Below are 9,962 nucleotides of genomic sequence, written 5' to 3'. Positions count from 1 at the left end.
CATCCATCCATCCATCATCCATCCATCCATCATCCATCCATCCATCCATGCATTCATCCATCCATCCATCCATCCATCCATCCATCCATTCATCCATTCACTCATATTTTCAGTGCTGGGGATTGAACACTTGGACCCCTGAGCTACACCTGAGCCCTTTTTTTTCTTTTTTCTTTTTAAGACAGAGTTTCGCTATGCAGTTCAGGCTGGCCTTGAGCACACTTTGTAGCCCAGGCCAGTCTCAAACTTGCAATGATCCTCCTGCCTCAGCCTCCGGAGTGCTGGGATTATGGGCATGTGCCACCGCTCTCGGCTCTGAGCCCTCTTATTGATTTATTTATTTACTTACTTTGAGACATGGTCTCACTGTGGACATAGTTCAGACCGGCCTTGTACTCACTGTGTAGCCCAGGCTGGCCTCCTGTTGATCCTGCTTCAGCCTCCCAGGCGCTAGGGTTATGGGTGTTGGACAATAGACCAAGCTAACTGCAATTTTAAAGGTGCCATAATGTCTTCAATCTACTTTTTAAATGCTTCTAACCAGGTATGCACACACCTGTAATCCCAGCATGCAGGAGACTGAGGCAGGAGGATCACCATGAGTTCAAGGCCAGCCTGGGCTACATAGGGAGAACCTGTCTCAACAAACCAAACCAAACCAAAACAAAACAACAAAGAGGCGTCAACAGTGGGTTGCTTTCCTCTTTCCAAGCTGTATTTCTGGAGACCGCAAAGCAGGTAGAATAGCGCTTGTTCATAGCATCTTCAGAGGGGCTGCTGCCGGGAAGCAAGTGGATTTGAAGCCTTGTGTGTGCAGGGTACACGCCTGTGACCCCAGCATTCAAGGGCCAGAAGCAGGAGGCTCGCAAGTTTGCGGCCAGCTTCGACGACATGGCAAATCGGGCCCGCCTGGACTGCGGAGTGAGGTGCTGCCTCACAAGTGACCAAAAGCAACAGCCACAGCCCTGGAAACGCAGAGCTCAGACACCAGTGTGCTGTGCACCACTGGGGGTCAAAGGTAGGGCTGCGCTGTGGGCCTGGCTTTGTGCCCCGAACCCTGGTGGCCGCGCCTTCAGAATGCGGGGACTAGCTGGGCGTGGTGGCGCACACCTGTAATCCCAGCCCTTGGGAGGCTGAGGCAGGAGGATCGCTGTGAGTTCAAGGCCAGCCTGAAGTGCATCCCTGTGCAGCCACAGGGAACCTTCTTGGCCAAGTTCACATAGTTTCTAGGACCCAATTTTCCTTGGTCAGAGTGCCCACAGCACCCTCAGCCACTCACCCCAGTCCATGGCCTGAGCGGCAGGAAGAGGAAACAGCACCGTTTCATCAGCTCTTGTTCAGGACAAGGGGCTCAGAACCTGACCCCTGTCCCGAGTCCCCAGACTGGAATGGCATCTAAGCAGCGACGAGTAACACATGGCTGCTTGCCTTCCTGAGACCAAGGCTTTCCCGTGCTAAGCGGTCTCAGGACAATAACTCATTTGAATTAATATGTCCCCACTCAACATGGCCAGACTGCTGTCCACTGTCCCCATGTGGTAAGGGTAATAATAGTAACTCAGTGAGTCTCACGTTTTAATCTCTATTTTTATTTATTTATTTATTTTAGAGACAGGGTCTTGCTGTGTAGTGCAGGTTGGCCTTGAATTCACTATGTAGCCCGAACTCATGGTGATCCTCCTGCCTCAGCCTCCTGAGTACTGGGATTACAGGCACGGGCCACCGCACCAGGGTCCACTTCTTCAAACATCATTATTTTATCAGTAACCACAAATGCATATTACAGCTCATTACCTCAGATCTTCCCCTGCAGGCTGGGACACAGCTCAGAGAGTTTACCTACTGTGCTCAAGACACTGGCTTTGATTCTTAGCACAGGAAAAAAGGGGCCCGGAACATAGCTTAGTGGCAAGGTGCCTGCCTGGCAAGCGTGAGGTCCTGAGTTTCATTCCTGGTTCCAAAAAACACAAAACAAAACAGGAAAAGAAAGAAAATCTTCCATCCAATGCTAGTTTGCCAGGCCTAAAACCTGTGCATTTTCTTGGTATCTCAAATTAGTTTTCTACATGTTACAATGAAGCAGGTTTTTTTTTTTTTGTTTGTTTTTTTTTAACTTTGTAAGTATGTGAAAAGTGTAAAAGCATAAACCGGCATGTTTGGTGTGAAAGTTAATTTTAGTTTAATGAACTCCTTTTGTCAGCAGGGAGAAAGGCTTTAGGCTGCTAAATTAACTTTCTCTGTTTGCTTCAAGGACCTCATATGCAAAAGAAAATCAACTTGTATTTTTTTCATGATACAATCTTTTTTTTTTGGTTTTGGTTTTTTCAGACAGGGTCTGCTATGTAGTCCATGCTGATTTTGAATTCACTATGTAGTCCAGGCTGGCCTAGAACTCTCAGTGACCCTCCTGTCTCAGCCTCCCACACTCAATTCCAGTTCTTTCTTAATTTTTGATTTTGAGACAGGGCCTCACTAATTCACTAAGTTAGCCAGGTGTTGTGGCGTATGCCTGTAATTCCAGTACTTGGGAGTAGGCTGAGGGAGGCTGAGGCAGGAGGATGGCCCCAAATTTGTTTTTTTTTTTAAATGTGTTCAGATTTCCTTGTCATTGTTTCCTTTTTTTTTGGTCTTTTTAAGACGGGTCTCACTATGCAGTTCAGGCTGGGCTTGAACTCACTTTGTAGCCCAGGATGGCCTCAAACTTGCAGCAATCCTTCTGCCTCAGCTTCCCAAGTGCTGGGATTACAGGCATGTGCCACCACGCCTGGTGATTGCCCCAAATTTGAAGCACAAGTGCCTAGGCTACATAGTGAGTTCAAGTCCAGCCTGACTACATAACGAGACCCTGTCTCAAAAAAAAAAAAAAAAAAAAAAAAAAGCAATTGACTAATTCACTGAATTGCCCAGACTCTGTTCAAACTTGTGGTCCTCCTGCCTTAGCCTCCCAAGTGTTAGGCTCACTGGCATGCATTACCATCCCCAGCTGACATTAAATAAATTATATCTGAGTGATTTTAATCAATATGATGTCTCCATCAGAAAACTAAGCAACCACCGGGTGTGGTGGCACACCCCTGTAATCCCAGCTCTCTGGAGGCTGAGGCAAGAGGATCATTGCAAGTTCAAGACCAGCTTGGACTTGTAGTGAGCTCAAGGCCAGCCTGAACTGCACTGTGAGACCCTATCTCAAAATAAAACAAAAAACTAAGTAAATTAAGATGATCAAAATAGCATTGCTCAAGGGGAGGAAAAATACAATCTTTTCCTTGTAGAAAAGTTAGTCTTCCAAGCTGGGTGGAGTCCACAGTCCTGTAATCCCAGTACTCTGGAAGGCTGAGGCAGAACTGCAAGTTCAAGCTTAGCCTGGGCAACTTAGCCACTTGATGAGCCCTTGTCTCAAAATAAAAGATAAAAAAAGGCTGGCAATGTAGCTCAGTAAAAGGCCCTGGGTTCAAAGCCTGGTACCAGGAAAAGAAAAAAAGGTTACAACTGCAGTCTCCGATGTTTATAAAAAGCTACTAGGCAGCTACTGCAGGACAGCCAGCCCCTTACATTTTCCATGTTCTCAAGCTAAAAAATACGTCAAGTAATAACGAGCCACAGTGCACAGCCCTTGACCCCACATCTGAATAGTGGAGACTGACTGCTTGAGCACACAATGTATCCTGGCATGACAGGGAGAAAAGTGTTACTAACCCCATTTCACAGACTGCAGAACTGAGACCAGGCAAATTCAATGCTGCAGGCTACTGGACTGAATATCAAGTAAGATCCAAACTCAAAGAGTATAGGCCTTGCTACAAAATGCATGGCGATGCTGGGCATGGCAGTCCATGCCTATAATCCCAGCAATTAGGAAGCTGAGGCAGGAGGATTGCTGCAAGTTTGATAGGAAGCTGAGGCAGGAGGATTGCTGCAAGTTTGAGACCAGCCTTAGTGATGTAGTAAATTTGAGGCCAGCCTGATCTACATAGTGAGACCCTATCCCAAAAAATGAAACCCAAAAAACAAGATGCACAGCTATGCATGTCTACAATGAGACTCCTGGCAACTCCTAGGTTGAACCCAGTTACATTTTTGCTAATCTCTTATTTTTGTCTAAAAAATGGCAACTTTGGCCAAGCATGGTGGCACACACCTGTAATCCCAGCACTCAGGAGGCTGAAGCAGGAGGATCGCTGTGAATTCTAGGCTGGCCTGGGCTACAAAGTGAGCTCAAGGCCAGCCTGAACTGTATAGCGAGACCCTGTCTCAAAAAGACCAAAGGAAAAAAAAAAAAAAAAAGGCAACTTCCTATTGTTCAATATGATGGTTTGTTTACATTTATTGTGGTAAAGGATCTGCATGAATCCAAAAGTGACAGTGACCCTCTCTTTCTCTCATTACTGGGTATGAAACATCATCCATGCTAGACAAATATTCTTTCCCTGAGCTATACCCCCAGCCCCATGTTTTTGTCCTTTTTTTTTTTGGTACTGGGAATTGAACTCAGGACCTCCTGCTTGCCAGGTAGATGCTATGCCACTGAGCTAAAGCTCTGGTCCTATTTTTGTCCTTTTGTAGTGTTTTCCAAACCCAAAGGTCCTTGACAACACAGTCTTTTTAAATCTATCTACCTATCTGAGACAGGGTCTTGCAATGTAATTCAGGCTGGTCTTGAACTTTTGGTGATCCTCCTGCCTCAGCCTCCTGAAGGCTGGGCCTATAAGGCATGCACCACCACTGTTCCTGGACTTAGGGACAGTTCTAATAGTTACGGTCATTTATTTCAATGCCTGGGCCTTCCACTGTATTATAACTTCAAAAAATTTAATATTAATTTGTTGTTGTTTTATTGTACTGGGATTGAACCCAGGGGCATTCAATCTGTGACCTATATCCCTAGCCCTATTTATTTTATTTTATTTCATTTATTATTTTTTTTGTCAGGTCTCACTACATAGTTCAGGCTGGCCTTGCACTTACTGTGTATCCCGGGTTGGCTTGAACTCATGGCCATCCTCCTATCTCAGCTTCCCAAATGCTGGGATTACAGGCATGTGCCACCATGCCCAGTTTATTTTATTTATTGATTTGTTTATTTATTTAGAGACAGAGTCTTGCTAAATTACACAGACTGGCCTCAAGTTCACAATCCTCCTGCCTCAGGCTCCCAAGTATTGAAATTACAGGCACATGCCATCACAAAGACAAAGTTTAATGTTTTTCAAATTTACAATTGTGTTTCTCATCTTTTTTTTTTTGGTACCGGGAATCGAACTCAGGACCTTGCGCTTGCCAGTCAGGTGCTTATGCCACTGAGCTGTACCTGTGGGTCCTCTGCTTCTCATCTTTATTTGCCCACAGGCAAATGTATCCTGACAGGTGGTAGAATTCTCAGCCTGCCTGATCTTCCTAAGGCACTCTGCAGGAGACATGATTTTGTTTCAGGTGCTGGTGATGGAATCCAGGGCCTCCACATGCTAGACAAGCACTCTGCCATGGAGCTCTGCCCCGGTTCTGCACACAGGGTATTTACCATGGACTGCCCCATCTGGGAGTTAACCATATTCTTTTCTGTGGTACTGGGAATTGAACTCAGGACCTTACGCTTGCCAGGTGGGCGCTTGTGCCGCTGAGCTATATCCCCAGCCCCTAACCATATTCTTTCTCTCTCCTCCTAGGTCTAGAGGTCTTATTCCTTTCCTGTGGCTCCCAGCGAAGTGGATGAAATAAGTATCTATGGTGCGTACACATCAACTTGAACTTGAACATGACCCTCTGGGCCAGTCATAAGACAGATTCTTGGAAGACCAGCCTGTTCATGCAGGCCAAATAGATAAGATGAGTGTTGTAAATATTCAGTGTGCTAAAATTAGTTAGGTTTGTTAATATTATTATTTGACATTCTTAGCCCAACAGTTTCTGATTTCAAACAGTATTTTATTTCACTTAATTTTTTTTGCTATTGTAGAAGTTTCTGATTTTTAATCTCTGTTCCAAAATAGGCAAGCTTCAAAATACATTCATACTTTTAAAAGTGTATTTCCAATACTCATATATGGTAGACTGAATAGATTTCTTTAAGTGATCATATGATATGTGAGAATCTTCCATTAAGGAATAACAGTTTGTTTGAAAGACACAGCACATGGCGGCAGACTGGACAACAGAGCCAAGGTAGCTCATCTCATCGAGAGGGAGAATCTTGCCAGGCACGGTGGCACACACCTGTAATCTTAGCACTCGGGAGGCTGAGGCAGGAGGATCGCCATGAGTTCAAGGCCAGCCTGGGCTATGCACTGAGACTCTGCCTCAAAGAACAAAAAACAAAAGAGGGAAAAATCTCTCAAACTGAGCTGGCCTTGCTGACATGCAGTAGTGCACTAGAATGTGGCAGAATAACATTGTGTGAATTCCAGTCTGGCCCCAAGAGAACGTGTAGTTGCTGCTCTCCGGACAAGGCACAAGCTATGGAAGGATGGAAGCCGCACCGAGAGGGAGGCCCCACTGAGGGCCAGCACCTAGGCCCAGATGCAGGAGTCAAAGTCTCAGGCCTTCTGTCCCCAGCCAAGCCACCAGAGTGACTCTAGGAGTGGCGAGAACCTCCCAGCCAACCTACAGAATCACAACAAATAACAAATTGTTGATATTATTATTTGCAGTGTAGGGATTGAACCCAAGGCCTTCACAGTGACCAACATCCCCAGCCTTATTTTGAGTCACTACATTGCCCAGGCTAGACTCTAACTTGGAATCCTCCTGCCTCAGCCTCCTAGAAGGCTGAGATTACAAGCATGCACCATCATGCCTGGCTTGCTTTGACTTGCTGCGACAGGCAATGTTGGTATGCGGCCCAGACTGCTCTTGAATTCCTGGGCTCAAGCGACCTTTCCGCCTTAGCCTCCTGACCGACCGCTGGGACTGCAGCTCAGCTGAGAACGGGTTTATCTAGCTCACAGTCTGGAGGTATTAACCCCAGATCCGGTGGCCCCTTGGTTTGGCTTCCAATGGGGGCAGCGGTGGCAGTGGTCGTAGCAGTCACAAGTGGTCACATAAGGAGGGAGGAAGCAGAGAGGAAGAGAACCACGAGACTCCTGCACTCCTGTTCAAGGTCCCGCCCCAATGACGTAGGACTTCCCATGAAGCCCCGCCTCTTCAAGGCCCCACACCACGCCCCCAACCCCCGCAAGAGGGGCCAACCCTTTATATACAGACTTTGAGAGGCCCCTAATTCAATCCACCAGAGTTAGAAGTAAAGCATCCTGAAGGTAGCTGTTTGAGAAAGCAGCAAATATTTTCACTTAAATAATCAACTAAAGCCGGGTGTGGTGGCTCACGCCTGTAATCCCAGCATTCCGGGGCTGAGGCAGGAGGATCTCTGCAAATTCAAGGCCAGCCAGAAGCCACCTAGAACTGCACAGTAAGACCGTGTCTCAAAAGACCAAAAAAGGAAGAGGTGGGCAGGCTGGGAATGTAGCTCACTGCAAGGCTCTGAGTTAAATCCCCAGTACTGCAAAATAAATAAACAAATAAAAGAATTATACAAAAAATTTATATAATCTGACCACATAAGGTAATCCCAGGAATGCAAGGTTAGTTTGTCATCTAAAAGTCAGTTAATACTAGGAATGGTGCTGCATTCCTGCAATCACAGGACTCCAGAGGCTGAGGTAGGAGGATCAACTTGAGTTGAGGTCAGCGTGGGCTACATAACAAACATAACAACAAAAAATCAATTAATATAACATACTGAATCAATAGACTAAAAGTCAAAGACCACATGTCATCTTTTTTTTCCACAAGCAATCTTGCTATAGATAAGGCATTTGACAAAATGATACCCTTTTGATATAAAAATACTCAACAAACTTCCCACAAGAACCAATATTTTTGTTTGTTTTTTCTTCCGGTACCAGGAATCGAACTTATGACCTTGTGCTTGCCAGGCAGGTGCTGTGCCGCTGAGCTAAATCCCCAGCCCCAACCAATATTTAATAGAATCTTTATGTTTTGTGCCCATAATAATTTATGTATTTCCTTTCTAAAATAGATCTACTTTCAATTTTATTTATTTATTTTTTTGTACTGGGAATTGAACTCAAGACCTTGTGCTTGCCAGGTAGGTGCTTGTGCCTCTGAGCTATATCCCCAGCCCCCTCAATGTTTTCTTAAGAACACAAGAAACAGGGCAAGGGATATAGTGCAGTGGTACAGCACATGCCTGGCAAGCATGAGGTCCTGAATTTGATTCCTGGTATCAAAAAAAGAAAGAAAGAAAGAAAGAAAGAAAGAAAGAAAGAAAGAAAGAAAGAAAGAAAGAAAGAAAGAAAGAAGGAAAGAAACCCATAGTGAAGCAGGCATATGAAACACACACATGAATGCATCTGCAATTTTATTCTGAACATCAGGATCCAGAATAAGAAAACTCCTTCAGGGGCTGGGGATACAGCTCAGTGGCACAATGCCTGCCTGGCAAGCACAAGGCTCTGAGTTCAACTCCTGGTACAAAAAAAAAAAAAAACAACCCCAGAAAACTGCTTCAGTTTATCAAAGTGAAATGCAGCACATGGTGAAGAAAGCTTAAGAGAGGATGAAACACAGAATCAAGAGTTCAAAGCCAAGTGCAGCAGTATACACCTGTAATCCCAGCACTCTGGGAGGCTGAGGCAGGAGGATTGCAAGTTTGAGCTCCGCCTGGAATTCAAACTGACCGTGTTATCGTTTGGATCTACAAAAGCTTGATGTGTTTGCAAGGTGATTGGCTCAGTGGGGGAGACAGCTGATTCGCTGGTAGGGGCAGGAGCTGGTTAGAGGAGAGTCTTTGAGGTGTGGGTTCCAAGGGTTTCTCTCCTGCTGGGATTCTCCCTCCCTTCTCTCTCTGCTTCCCGGTGAGCAGCTTGCCTCCCCTCTGCCAGGCCCTTCTGCCATGCCTTCCTGCCTGGGAGCAGGCTGAGCAGGAACTATCTATAAAGTGCCTTCTTTAAGCTGGGTGTTGTGGCGCACGCCTGTAATCCCAGCACTCAGGAGGCTGAGGCAGGAGGATTGTTGCAAGTTCGAGACCAGCCTGGGCTACAAAGTGAGCTCAAGGCCAGCCTGAACTGCATAGCAAGACCCTGTCTCAAAACGACAAAAACAAAACAAAACAAAACCAAAAAACTTGTGGATGTCGAGTTTTGTGAAAGAGCCTAAGAAAGCGACTAAGATACTGTGCTTGAGTTCCCTTCCTACTGACGGGGTCCACAGCCTCTAGGCAAGTGTACCCCATCCCCACCCACCTCGAACTCGAGCCAGTAAAAAACGAGGGGGCTATTTCATCCTTTACATCAAGTCACTCACTCAATAAGACTTTAAAGTACTCGTCCATGTGCCAGGCACTGCTCTAGACACGTGGGCTATTTCAAGGGAGAAAGAGATTCCCGCTCCTGTGGAACTTAGACTCTCGAGCACAAGTACAGACAGTAAACAGAACACAGTGGATGTTAGCGTGAAACACGCTGTGAAAGAGAAAGAACAGATCTGGGGGTTGGGGACTAGTCCATGTATATCCATTTATTTATTTGTTGCTTTTTTTTTTTTTTTTTCCCCGAGACAGGATCTGGCTATATAGGCAAGGCTGGCCTTGAACTCAAGGCGATCCTCCTGCCTCAGCCTCCCAAATGTTGGTATTAGGCATGTGCCACCATGCCCAGCTTGTCCAGTTTAAATCAGGAGGTCAAGACCATCAGTCTTGTAAAATTTAAGCTCAGGCTTGGAGGTGAAGGACTCAGCCAACTGATTTTCAGTTGAGAAGTGTTCCCGTGCCCCCCCCAAAAGAGAAAAGGTGGTCCAAGCAGAGGAAACAACACAAATGCCCAAGAAACTTCTTTTTTGATTGCTATGCTATGAGATTCCTAACTGGAGCTTCAGGGACCCTTTGGATAGAATTCATGGAAGCTACCGGGTGCTATGCCTGCTCTGATCTTTGAGTCTCTACATCACGA

Source organism: Chinchilla lanigera, unplaced genomic scaffold (assembly GCF_000276665.1).
Source record: "Chinchilla lanigera isolate Chin_1 unplaced genomic scaffold, ChiLan1.0 scaffold00081, whole genome shotgun sequence".
NCBI lineage: Eukaryota > Metazoa > Chordata > Mammalia > Rodentia > Chinchillidae > Chinchilla > Chinchilla lanigera.
The sequence above is the reverse complement of the archived record's forward strand: the minus strand, read 5'-3'. Positions refer to the sequence as shown.